Source organism: Rhinopithecus roxellana, chromosome 5 (assembly GCF_007565055.1).
Source record: "Rhinopithecus roxellana isolate Shanxi Qingling chromosome 5, ASM756505v1, whole genome shotgun sequence".
Classification (NCBI taxonomy): domain Eukaryota; kingdom Metazoa; phylum Chordata; class Mammalia; order Primates; family Cercopithecidae; genus Rhinopithecus; species Rhinopithecus roxellana.
In genome coordinates this window covers 135,261,931-135,275,785 of record NC_044553.1, presented here as the reverse complement: position 1 = coordinate 135,275,785, position 13,855 = coordinate 135,261,931, and positions in this window count along the sequence as shown.

The window sequence follows — 13,855 nt, the reverse complement described above, 5'->3', positions numbered from 1 at the left end:
TTCTGGGAGTGCTCAGAGGAGGGAGAGAGCACATTCTGCTGTTAGGTCTGGGCCCTTTCCATGATACAGGGCCTGGAAAGATGGATGAGATTTCAGCAGGCCAAGAGGGACAGGGAGGGCTTTCCAGGGACAGAGAACAGGCCTGGGGCCTTGGGGTATAGGGGATATCATGAAGAGACAGAGGAGGTTAAGGCTGAGAGTAGGGACCCAAGCAGAGAGGGCTCTGAATGCCAAGCTAAGGGACCTGGAGGGCATTTGACAGGCAACAGGGAACCACTGAAGGTTTTGAGCAAGGGAGCAGCATGATCAGAGGTAGATTTCAGAAAGCACAGCCTTGGAGGATAGACTGGAAGTGGGAGAAACTGGAGGTTGAGGGACCTGGTAAGAGGCATGTGCTGTATCTCAGTGAGATGTAGCCAGGGTCCAGGTGGGGATAGTGATTGTGGGATGGTAAAGAGGGGAAAGATATCAGAGGCACTTCAAAGACATGGGGCACGAGTAGAGGGATGCTGGGGAGGGGGCCCAAGATGGCCCTGAAGGTGAAAACATGGTGATTGTTAGGAGGACTGGGGTGGAAAAGATTGTGACACTAGGGTTCAGGGCCATCCCATGCACTAGCCTCTGTCATTGGCCCATCAGATGGAAGTTGATGGTGTCATTTTTAACTAACCACTCTGTCCATGGAGGAAGAGGTTCAGGGACATCTGCCGGTCATTCTTTACAGCACAGCTCTGTGACTCCCAAAGCAGGGGTAGAATCATCTGTTAGCGCCAATAGAGATCATGGGTTCTCAGGCCCATGTGTTGGAGTGAGATGCTTGGCTCCCCAGTGCCTCAACCTTTCCATCCAGAAAGTGGGTACTCTTCTTTGGCCCATGCCCTAGTGTCAGATTAGGGAAGGCAGGAACTGCCTCACTCTAAGCTCCAGGAACCCAAGGAGTTTTGGAAAGAGGACAAACTTGAGGAGACTTCAACACAGGTCCCCCTCCACTGTAACGAATCAGTCCTTAGGTCCCAGGGGCCATCTGTTAGCCAGTCTTTCTCCTTAGGAATATGACTGTCCTTGTTACTGTCCATGCATTTGGTCCCCCAAATACTGTGGCTCCTGTCTGTACCCAGTGTCCTCCAACTGGCCTCATTGCTCATGAGATTCCCCCTCATCTCCCTCCTGCCCTGCCTCTCAGCATGCCCTCACGGATGCTTGGGAAGCAGACCCTCCTGCCAGGAAGAAAAGGAAGGATGGGCAGAGAGAGAGGAGGCATTTCTCCTAACTTATCTGAGACACGTTAGAGATGAGGCAGAACCTTGGGCCTGCTCACTAGCCACAGTGAGCCTGCTGGTGGGGGCGGGAGGTGTCTGGGAGTAGCTTGGTTGCTCCAGATGTTGGCCTCTGCTTCTGCCCTCATTTCCCTCTCTATTCACAGTACTGGCCCAGCTCCTTCTTTCATTCTTCAAAAACATTCATTGATGCTGACTCTATGCCAGGCATGATGCCAAGAACCAGGAATGCAAAGATGAAAGAGACCTAGTACCTGATCTCAAGGAGCTCACTAGGAAGAGAACAAATTGCAGATGGTTGTGATTCAGCGGCATGAAAGTGCCGATGAGAGCACAGGGTGCTACAGAAGCCTGGAGGAGAGCACTTACTTGACTAGGGCGGACCTGAAGGCTTCCCAGAAGAGGCAACATCTGGGTCATGCAGGATGAATAGGAGCGGGCCAGGCAGAAACGCAGGGCTGTGAGTGGGAATAGAGGTAGGAGGGACTGTGCAGAGGCAGAGATACCAGGTGATTTCTGGGAATTGCAAGTCTGCATTTAGGAGTGGGGAGATGTGAGCACACACCTGCAGCCGCAACTGGACGTCTGTCCTCAGGCCACGCTCCCCACGGACCCTGCCTCCTTCCTCTGATCACTTCTTAGAAACCCTAACTCATACCAGCTCATGGTGTCCCATTTGGGTGAGTCAAGCATGAACTGATGTCTAGTTTTTCTAAAGGGTCCACAGGTTTCCAGGTTGGTGTTCAAAGGTAGAGGGTTAAGTTCATTTTCCAGAGAATCAGCCCAAAGATGTTAGAGCTCACCTGGGAACATCAGACATTCCTAGTCCTCTCTGGGCCCAAAGAGAGGTCTCTGGGAGTTTCCCATCACTCTTGCCTTCCTGCACAGCCTCAGCAAATGGTGTTGGAAGGACACCATTCCTACCAAGATGGCTTCCAGGAGCTACAAAAGAACTGGAAAGGCTGGGACCCTGAGATGTAAGCAGTGACCTTTTGTTATGTGCAGTGCCCCATCTGGACTGGCAAGGCAGCTCCCTGCATGGCCCTCTGCACCTTGGTGGGCACCTCCCCACATCCTGTAACCTGGTGGCCCCAGCATGCCTCCTCCTTTAGCCTAGGTCCCTCCCAGCCCCTCCTCCACATCGCACTTCTCCATAGGACCTTTCCTCAACTGGTCTAGCCTCCCGGAAACCCTCTATCCCAAACTGCCACAACTGTTGGCAGTTCTCTGTCACTCTTACTCTCTCCTGTAGGTTTTGTCTCCTAACTACTGCATGCCCTTGGAAAGCAGAAATGGAGATGGTGGAATCCTTTAGTTTCCCCCGTCCCTAGCATGGTGTAGGACACTAACATTGTTGATACAGTCATTCTGTGTAGTGATACTACATTGTCACCAGTAGTATACTGGTGACAATGACCAGGATTTGCTGAGCCTTCCCTACATGCCAGGCCCTTGTCCTACACACACTTCATCTGTATTAACTCACATATTCCTCATAGCAATACTACAAGGTATGTTTTATTATAACCCCGATGTTCCAGGTAAAAAATAATAATAAAGGCACAGAGATGTTGCGTAATTTGCCCAAAGACTGAAACTAGTAAGTGGCAGAGTCAGGATTCAAACTCAGGCTGCCTGCTCCAAGGTCTCTTTAACCTGGCACCAGACTGTCTTTCCATTGTGGAATATTATAGTCACACAATACATTCCCTGCTGAAAATTAACAAGGAGCCAAGTTTCTACTCATTCATTGATTGATCTGTTCATTCAACATGTTTATTGAGTACCTACTATGTAATAGGCACGGATGGATACAGAGAAAGGAAGTAGGCTCAGCTTGTGCCTTGCAGAGCTAACAGCCAACTGCTTATGGTGACTTTGCAGGGGAAATGGGGGTTCCTATATCTTTCCCAGCTGAGGATTATGGGCAGATTGCCCTAGATGAAGCCACTTCCTCCAGGGCAGAGTATCGGTGGAGGTCTGAGGACAGTTGGGGCTGAGGCTCAAGGATGTTACCTAGTCAGGGAAAAAGTTCAAACTCTTTCTAGATGGCAGTCCTCCCAGGCAGTGTTGGGGTACCTGCAGGAGGGGACCAGACCCTGGCAGAGAGCCAAGCACAGCCCAGCACACCTCTGCCCCCATCCTTGCAGACCAGGACATGGAGCCACTAAAGATTCCAAAATGAAAGTGAGGTCTGAGGAGAAAAACACCTGCAAAGCCTGTCTATGACAGAGGAAAAAGATAAGCCTCCAGAGAGGGCAACAGACAGCTACCGAAGTGGGGTTGCATGTGAGGGTCCCCCTATGGAAGGCCAAAAAGCTGTGTAGGAGGGGACCAGGGGGCTGAGCTGGAACTCAGAGAGGAGCGGAGCTGGTGCTGAGGCTTTCCAAAGAGGCAGTCCTCTATGTGGGCTTCTCCCCAGCCTTCCTGTCCCCAAATACCCCCTTTCTGGCTGGCTTGTGATGCCTGAAATTCCCCCACTATGAATATGTCCTTCAAAATAGCATTTTGGCTCCCCAGGCCCTTTGTCTCAAATTCTGGGAGGTATTTACCACTAAATACCTTGAAATGAGGCTGCCTTCTTTTTCTGATTGACAGCTGCGAGGTGGCGAGCTGTCTGAAGGGGCGATTTTAGGTAGAGGGGAGGGGAGAGTGGTGCCCAAGGTGTGAGGTACTCTGTGGGGAAGGAGGCCCTGCAGGGTGTGGTGACCTTGGGCAGGGCAGGCCAGAGGGGCAAGGACTGAGGTGGCAGGGGGTGCAGGACTGAGCAGGACTGCTCCCAAGTCCTCAGTCAGTAAGTGGCATCCTGGAAAGATCACACTGTGAACCCAGAGTGCACTGAGGTGGCAGGGGGTGCAGGACTGAGCAGGACTGCTCCCAAGTCCTCAGTCAGTAAGTGGCATCCTGGAAAGATCACACTGTGAACCCAGAGTGCCCAGTGGTTCTGAGTCCCTGTGTGACCCTGGGCGGGTCACTGCCCTCCGTGAACACTGGACTCGCTCTTAAACGTGGCAGGGATTGCACACACTTGGCCCTCAATAGGGCACATGGTTTTAACGACCCCCGAAGGGGCAAGTGGCTTTCACTTTGCCACAGACTCCCCCCCACCATTGCCCAACCCAGAGCAACCCCACACTCTACCCTTGGCTATCTGGTCCCTGGAGGCTTTGAGTTTGTGACCCCTGAAAGGCAAGTTTCAAGAGAGCTCAGTTTTAGTCCCGACTGTGCCCTGGATGGGCTGTGTGACCTTCCACAAGCCACTGGGCCCGTTCCGGAAACCTTCCACCCAGCGTGCGGTGCGGGGGATAGTGGTGGGAAGGGGGAATACGACTGAGCAGGTGGAAAGTCAGGGGAGGCGAACTGACACGAATGGGATGCCCCGAGCAGCAGAGGTCACCAGCAGCAGGAGAAGGACCGTTCCTGCGTTTGCTCCGAGACCTCAAGGATTGCTGTCTTGTTCCAGGTGGAAAGAGAGGGAGGAGACCTGGGGAGGGAAGCGAGGGGCAGCGCGGCCCCTCCACCTGACGCGCCAGCCGCCCAGGCCAAAAATTCCCTCACACGTGCCGGGTAATTAATAAACAGACTCGTAGGAGCGGGGCGCGACGGCTTGCCGGAGAAGGGATTTAATTAGCAATGTTTTTGGGAGAGAAAATTAAATTACAGGAAGCAGTGGTGCAGGCTGAGGACCGCAAAATCCCGAAGCCGATTCCTCAGACCCCTGCGCGCGTCGGGACCGCCTTGCCATCGCCCCGGCGGTGGGATGAAGGCCGCGCAGCGTGGGGAGTCTGTCGGGGCTCGGGCTGCGACGCAGTCGCGCGTGGCTTCCCCGGAACCCACCGGAGCCCGCGGCCGTGGCTCAGGCTCCCCGGGAGGGGGCGCCGTCGGGTCTCCGCGCTCCACTTACCCGGCGCTCGCGCCCAGAGCTTGGTGGCGGCACAGGAACCGCGGGCTGCAGCCAACATGGGCCTGCCTCGCTTAGCCGGAAAGGGTGAGATGGGAGACCCAGACTCATGATGCCAGCAGTGGTCTTACTCGAAACTCATCTAAGCGTAAGGTGGGGAGAACCGGCCTGATGAGTGGGCGGCAGGTGGTGCACGACACTGCAGTCTTGTCCACGGCCCGGGCCCCGCGCATCACCGCGTCTCCGAGAGCGCGCTCCGAGCCCAGCCCCTCCTGGGAGGTTTTCAGCCCTCCTCAGGCGCCACCGCGGCCCCGGGACCCACCTTCTCCCTGTCTTCTGGCGGGTTTTCCATTTGTCACAATAGCTACCATTCCTGAGCTGGCGCTAGAGTCAGGCCTGGTGAGTGAGTACTTGGCTTAGGGAAGGCACCAAGCCCTGTGCGGTGTGATTATTAACCCTATTCGACGGAAGAGAAAGAGGAAACGAGCTCAGAGAGGCTGAGGAAGTCGCCCAGCAACACACAGCTGGCAAGACATTGAAATCCACATCCCATTGGCTTCTGAGCTCTTCCCCAGCAGGGGAGCGCCTGTTTTTCATTCTCAGTCTCTAGCACAGAGCCTCGCACGTGGGTGCTCAGGAAGGATTTGTTGAAGGAACGGCAGATTTTTCCTTGTTTGTCAAAGGGGGTGCTCATAGCTGAGGGGTGTGAGGATTAAATGAGATGGTGTGTGTGTAAAACACCTGACTGTGCACTTGGAGCACCGTGAGCAATTAGTAAAAGCTGGTGCCAGTGTTAAAGAAACTCGACAGTGCGGGGAATCACTGGGGACTTTGGTAAAATGTAGATTCCGAATCAGCAGGGCCTGTGACTCTGCATTTCTCACAGGCTCCCAGGTGTTGGTGATACTGCAGATGACAGTTACTTCGCTGTGTGGAACTGGTCCCCATGCCTCCTCACCCCAGCCCCAAGTCCAATCCCCCACAAGGGAGCCACTGCAATTATTCCCAGCTTTGTCTGCCTATCTGCAATCCCCTGAGGAGCTTCAGAGAATATCCACGGGGGTGGGGGACAGGGGACAGAAGGTCTTTTTCCCAGAGTCTGACAGGTCTGGGATGTGGCCTGGGCATGTTCAAAGCTCCCTAGAGGAGTCTACTACCGCAGTCAAGGCTAGAACCGCTATAGGGGAGGTATCTGAGGAAGGCAGTAAGTGAGCAGAGGAGGTTTGAGGAAGTTCACCTGATGCAGGTGTGAACTTCAGGAGATTGTGCAGGAGCCTGGAGGCTGAGTCACCAGGTTGGAGGCTGGGCCAGCTAGGAGGCTGGATCTGGCTAGGGCAGGCTGATTCCTCCATGGCTCCCCACCCACCAGCTGTATAACTCTAAAGGAGGGTGAGGCCTGGGACAGGCTGGGGAGGGCTGGAGAGCATGCTTGGCAGGTATTCTGCAGGGTGTGTGCAAAGGAGGGGCTCTGTTCTGGGTGCAGCAGGGTGCCAGAGGTAGGCAGGGAGCTGGGTTGTTTTGCTGGCCACTGCCTGTATGTACAAAGTGGAAGGCTGGCCTTGGACTGAAGCCAGCTCAGAGGGCCCAGTCCTTGTTCTTGGAATGGCACAATTCACTTGCAGCAGCAATCTTATTATTGTTTACTGAGCACCCACCACGTGAGTCCACTGTACTATACACTATACATTAAGGCACAACAATCTTTCAGAGTTGACAGTAACTTAACAAATGAGGAAACAAGGCGCAGAGAGGTTGTGTAACTTGCTAGGATCACACAGAGACCAGATCAAGATCTAAAGCCATGATATTTCCATCTCAACCAAGATGTCTCTACTCCTGCTCTTTCCTTTGGCTAAAACGCTATTCCCCTTCCTCTCTATATCTGTATCAGGTGAACTCCCTCAAAACCCTTCTGCTCACATTACTGCTCTCCTATGTTGTCTCTATGTAACTCAATCTCTAAAATAAATCTCTCCTATGTTGTCTCTATGTAACTGAAATAATATCTGAAAGTTATGTTCTTCATCTCAAATGAAATGGCTGTTTGCAGATGACTGACTAGGAACAGACAGCTTACTGAAGCTCTACCCTATGCCAAGGCTGAGATCTCAGACACTACTTAGATCTCAATCATCGTGAGTTCCTCTCAAGGTCTCGGGGAGCTCCTGCAGCTCTGGTCTATGATTTTCCTTGGGCACCAGGCACAACCTTGCGTCACTACTTTTCCCGTGGGTCATGACTCCTGGCTCAGATGCCTGGGCTCCAAGGCCGGGGACCACATGTATCTTTCTATAGACCCTGGGCCTCAACAAGTATTTGGTGCAGCCAGAACCAGGACTAGGGTAAGTCAAGCAAGGGGCCATGTGAATGCTTATGCCAGCGGCAGCTGGGGAAAGCAGATGCAGGTGCTGTTGTTGTGGGTGAGCTCAGAAGTCTGAAGGTGAGTCGCTCAACAGGATAATCCGCTGCTGCTAACTCCCTCCTACTGTGCTTAGGTGTGTTGGGGTGGACTTATCAATTAATTTATTGTGCCTATTCAACACTTCTGTTCTCAACTTAATAGTTTCATATTAAGGACTCTTGCCCTAATCAAAGGGTGCTAAACCCAAAGGTTATTAAAGCATTATCTTTGAAATGAGTAGGACATATCACCTTGTCTAGGCTTACGCACCCAGCTTTGGATGTTTAAGACCTACAGAGACCAAAACTGTCAAAGGGGCAGTTGACTAACTGATTGTCATTGCTACTTCCCACAAGACTAGAAGGAGGGACCAGGTCTGTTTTAGCCACCATTTTATATCCACAGTTCAGTCAGCAGCTGGGACATAAACGTGTTGAAAATGTGTTTCCCTGAAATAACAATGACAATGCTTTGGTCAGGTAAGCTGCAGGAATCATTAAAACTTTCAGAAGAAGGAGAAATGATCAGGTTTTTTTTTTTTTGTTTTGTTTTGTTTTGTTTTTTTTTTGAGACGGAGTCTCGCTCTGTCCCCCAGGCTGGAGTGCAGTGGCGCGATCTCGGCTCACTGCAAGCTCTGCCTCCTGGGTTTACGCCATTCTCCTGCCTCAGCCTCCTGAGTAGCTGGGACTACAGGTGCCCACCACCGCGCCCGGCTAATTTTTTGTATTTTTAGTAGAAATGGGGTTTCACCGTGGTCTCGATCTCCTGACCTTGTGATCTGCCCTCCTCGGCCTCCCAAAGTCCTGGGATTACAGGCGTGAGCCACTGCACCCAGCCTCAGGTTTTGAGAATACAATTTTGGGGGGAGAGGTGTGAAAATCCAAGTGATGAGGACCATGTTTTTGAGGATTTTTAAAGGCCCCCAAAGTGGGACCTACCCCAGGGCTGACCTGTGGGCTTGTGTTGTCTGGTGCCTGCTCAGCTCTGGTCCTGTGGATCCAAGAACCGTTTTTTTCCCTTGAATTAAATATCTCTGCCACGTTGACTTTATTTATTTATTTATTTTGAGATGGAGTTTCGCTCTTTTTGCCCAAGCTGGAGTGCAATGGCATGATCTTGGCTCACCGCAACCTCTGCCTCCCAGGTTCAAGTGATTCTCCTGCCTCAGCCTCCCGAGTAGCTGGGATTACAGGCATGCGCCACCATGCCTGGCTAATTCTGTATTTTTAGTAGAGACAAGGTTTCTCCATGTTGGTCAGGCTGGTCTTAAACTCCCGACCTCAGGTGATCCACCCGCCTCGGCCTCCCAAAGTGCTAGGATTACAGGCGTGAGCCACCGCGCCCAGCAACTTTTTTTTTTTTTTTTTTTTAATCATTCAGTGCATGCTGTCCCACATGTAAAGATCCCCATGCAACTGGCAGGGCCAGGAGCCAGTCTTGGCCATGGGCTGAGCAGAAGTGACACTGTCACTGCAGCCGAACCTGACTAGTACAATCAACAATGTTAGCAATTTGCTAGCTAGGAGCTTCACAGCACAACCGATGTTTATAGACTGCGTCAAGAATAAAATCAGTATCAAACTATCAATTTCAATAAAATCAGTATCATGCTTTCTAGCTAGGTAATTTGCTAGCTAGGAGCTTCACAGCACAACTGATGTTTATAAAATGCTTCAAGAATAAAATCAGCACAGGCTAGAAAGCATGATACTTCTAAATACACCTTGCCGAGACAAGCATCAACTTGGATATCCTTTCAAAAAAATAAAAGGCTTTCACCTTAAAGTTCACCGTCTCGGCCTGCGAGAGCCCAGGGGACCATTATTGAAAACACACAGTCTAAACCATGCCTATCACTGTGTTGTCGGGCTGCAGGCTGCGGGTATCCGGGGCCGTTTGTTGTGACGGTTCACTGCCCTTTCTCTGTGTTTTGCTGAGGTGAAACTCATTTGCATTTCCTGAGCAGCCCAGTGATGAGCGGGGAGGCCCGGAAACCTTGATGGAGCCCAGAGGGGAATCAGAATGAAATGTTAACCAGCAGGACCACCAGGCCTCTGGGGCCAAGTTTTCCTGCCGTTTTTTGAGGACAATGCAGGACTCGTTGAGGGTGTGGTGTTCCATTTGCATGTAACTTCTTCAGGCTTCTTCTCTTCCCCCGACTGGGCACTTGTGCAAGGGTTGTGTGGAGATAATTTCACTTGTGTGGAGATATTCACTTGTGCAAGGGTTGTGTGGAGATAATTTCAACCCAGCTCTCTGTAGAGACATGATTATTATGGCTTACCATCTACAAGTGGTGGCAGGTCTTGATTTTTCAGGGCTTCTGGTTTTTTACTCTAACCCTCAAATGAAGGGCAGGCCCCATGCCAAGCACTCCCATCTGCCCACCCAGCAGGCAGGGGCTTTGTGGGCTGTCCCCAGAGAATGGAGGCCTTTGCTCTCTTCTGTTATAAAGACATTTACCAGGATGAACGAACATGCTTCCAAGGCCACTGCAATTCTTGAGATCTAGAGAGTCTGTAGGAAATGTAAAGGCAGCTATTTTTATTCTCATGTTCTCCAGCCACTCTGACTGCCTTGCTGGAAGGATAATAATCACTCCACCTGCCAGGGCCCTCACGCGGGCTGGCCGCAGGATCCCACTTTTGGTTTTCATTCCCCTTCATTTTCTAACAGCTTCCGCCCACTCCCTGGGTTAACTTCGTACTCTATGGGCCCTTCTTGCTTTTTTGCTCAGCTCATCTCCTCCAGCTGCTGTAATTTGAGGCAGGAACCATACAGACTGTTCTTTCAAGCAATTCTGTCTTGCATAACTATCCTTTAGAAAGAGATAGGAAAGCCATGTGTTTTAAGAATAAAGAGGGGCCGGGCACGGTAACTCACGTCTGTAATTCCAGCACTTTGGGAGGTCGAGGCGGGCGGATCACCTGAGGTTGGGAGTTCAAGACCAGCCTGACCAACATGGAGAAACACCATCTCTTCTAAAAATACAAAATTAGCCAGGCATGGTGGCGCATGTCTGTAATCCCAGCTACCCAGGAGGCTGAGGCAGGAGAATTGCTTGAACCCGGGAGGCGGAGGTTGCCATGAGCCGAGATTGCACCACTGTACTCCAGTCTGGGCAATAAGAGTGAAACTCCATCTCAAAAAAAAAAAAAAAAGTAAAAAGAAAAAAAGAATAAAGGAAGGATTCTGAGAGGAAAAAATCAAAATGGTCACACATGGACCCACAGAACAGTTCCTTCCAGGAAGCCAAAGAGTAACCATCTTGGGTTGATATTTGCTCTCCTCCCATTCACTGTAAATGAGATTTTGGTAGAAGACAGTCTTAATTATCCCAAGCAGTGACAACCCTGAAGGGGCTGAAGCCATCACTTGAATCCCATCACTGGGTCTGTGAGCGGCGAGGCTGCCTCGCTCCGTAGAGCAGTTTTAAAACACTTTCGAGACATCATTTTTTTGCATTGCACCTTCATCTCAGGATGTCAAGTGCATAGCGAGGATTATGCCTCTCCTCTTTTGATAAAAGAAACTGAGGTAGCAGAGATAAAGGCTGCAGGAGCTAGGGCACAGTCGTTGTTTTCTTCTGCCTCTTTCTCTCAGGGATTCTGATTGTGCTGTGTCACCCAGGCAGACTTCTCATCTCTAATCTCTCTTCTGGTGTAGATGAAAGGTGGACCCAAAAGGCTTGGACCAGAATAAAGACCTCACAAAGTATCACTGCATCTATGTCATCTCTGACTAGTGACAGTGAAAATAATGTTAAATCAACCCAAGTGGTTCTGTTTTTCGTTTGGCTTTTTTATGAGACAGGGTTTTTGTCACCCAGGCTGGAATGCAGTGGCATGATTTTGATTCACTGCAACCTCTGCCTCCTGGGCTCAAGCAATCCTCCCACCTCAGCCTCCAGAGTAGCTGGGACTACAGGTGTGTGCTACCACACCCAGCTAATTTATTTTTTATACAGACAGGGTTTCGCCATGTTGCCCAGGCTGGTCTCAAAGTCCGAGGCTCAAGCAATCCATCCACCTCGGCCTCCCAAAGTGCTGGGATTACAGGCATGAGCCACTGCACCCAGCCCCAAATGGTTCCTTAAAACACATGAAAAAACATCATCCCTGGTTGTGGGGAGAGAAGTCTGAAAGGAAATAAGCTAACTGACACTCTGCCAAATACAAAAGTTACCTTCTTCATCTCAAATGAAAGGAAAGGGCTGTTTGCAGATGGCTGACCAGAAAAGGACAGGATCTGATTTAACCCCAAATCATTCTCCTTTTGGGCCAGTAAGAATTCTTTGAGACCAGTTTTTCACATGGGAGGTAGTAAATTCACATTAGCTGCAACAAGATAATCATATGAAAGGCAAAACCAACGCAGACTGGCAAAGAGCTTCTCCCAGAGTTCCATATAAAGAAGTTAAAAATCCGACAGAACACTGTACTATAAAACCATCTTACTGGAGGCTCTCAGAACCTCTTTTCTAAGCACCCCACGTTTTAAAAAATTTAATTGGCCAGGTGCGGTGGCTCAGGCCTGTAATCCCAGCACTTTGGGAGGTTGAGGCAGGTGCATCACCCGGCCAAAACTCTCAGGAGTTCGAGACCAGCCTGGCCAACATGGTGAAACCCTGTCTCTACTAAAAATACAAAAATTAGCTGGGCGTGGTGACGGACACCTATAATTCCAGCTACTCGGGAGGCTGATGCACGAGAATTGCTTGAACCCAGGAGGCAGAGGTTGCAATGAGCCGAAATCGTGCCATTGCACTCCAGCCTGGATGACAAGAGCAAGAATCCATTTAAAAAAAAAAAATTAATCTATTAATTCTATGGCTCACCTGTAACACAACTATAGATCTTACAAAGGTTAGCACTGAGATGAAACTTCAAAGTACCTACTTCAAATTCTTCATCATTCAGCTGAGAGGAGTGACATCTAGAGAGAGGTTAAGTGACTTATCCAAAGTCACTGAGTCAATGAGTAGTAGATATGACATGTGAATGTAGGTCTTTAGACCCCATTGCACCAGGCTACAATCTGCAGGGATGCCATAAAAAACATGGATGAAACACGTTTGCAAACAGGCTGTCCTAAGGGGCAAGCGTTTCCACATACAGGAATCATGCCGAGGGGTGAGGAGGTGAGGTGCAAACGCAAATAACTGGGTTCTCTTGAGCCTCTGAGGCTCAAATTTTTGTGCTCCCTCCCTTCTCTGGATTCCACTTCTTAAGGAAGGATAGTTCTCTTTATTTCAGAAGGGACCTTCTCTAGCCATCTTTACCCATTTTTTGTTTCTTACTAGTGGCCTGACAGCTACTTTTTTTTTTTTTGAGACAGAGTCTCGCTCTGTCGCCCAGGCAGGAGTGCAGTGGCTGGATCTCAGCTCACTGCAAGCTCCGCCTCCTGGGTTTACGCTAGTCTCCTGCCTCAGCCTCCCAAGTAGCTGGGACTACAGGCGCCCGCCACCTTGCCCGGCTAGTTTTTTGTATTTTTTTAGTAGAGATGGGGTTTCACCGTGTTAGCCAGGATGGTCTCGATCTCCTGACCTCGTGATCTGCCTGTCTTGGCCTCCCAGAGTGCTGGGATTACAGGCTTGAGCCACCGCGCCCGGCCAACAGCTACATGTTAAAAAGCCACTTAGACAATTGTATAGGACAGAAATAATACTATAAGAATTAGACTATGACAACCCTCCAGGCCTTTTAGTGAGGATCAGCTTTTCATTTCCCCGGTATCTTAAAGATCCCAGGAAGGGGCTCCCGACTGGCCTCAGAAACAGGGAGGACTCCACATGTCTCCCTGTTGAGATCCTCTAGGTGAACCCTGACAAGGAGCAAGGCTTGAGGCGGCATGGGGGGAGGCATGGAGGTGTGCTTGCTAAGGACCACTGTGCTGTAGAAAGAACTTCATTTACTGTGGCTTTAGTTTATCCCGGTATACAATTGTAGTAGCTTTGTCACTTAAAAGTTCTATTTGTGAAAGTGTCAATCAGATGGAAGAAATCACTGGACTGTCTTCACCTCTCACTCCTCCCAACCTGCCCAGCAAAAACCTCCAAGGCTCCAGAAAACGGAGGACTACTCATTTGCCATAAGCCTGCTCATATTTCAAGTTCACACCAGTGAAAATCTGAGCAATGAATTTCCACATGTTCAGTGTCTAATCCCAATATTCCCAAATAACATGAGTACCTATGTTTAACATTTAAATCAGTTCAAATATTTACTCCAGGTTTCATTCAGTATTTTTAAGCAGTTATAAAGCAAAAAGGCCAAA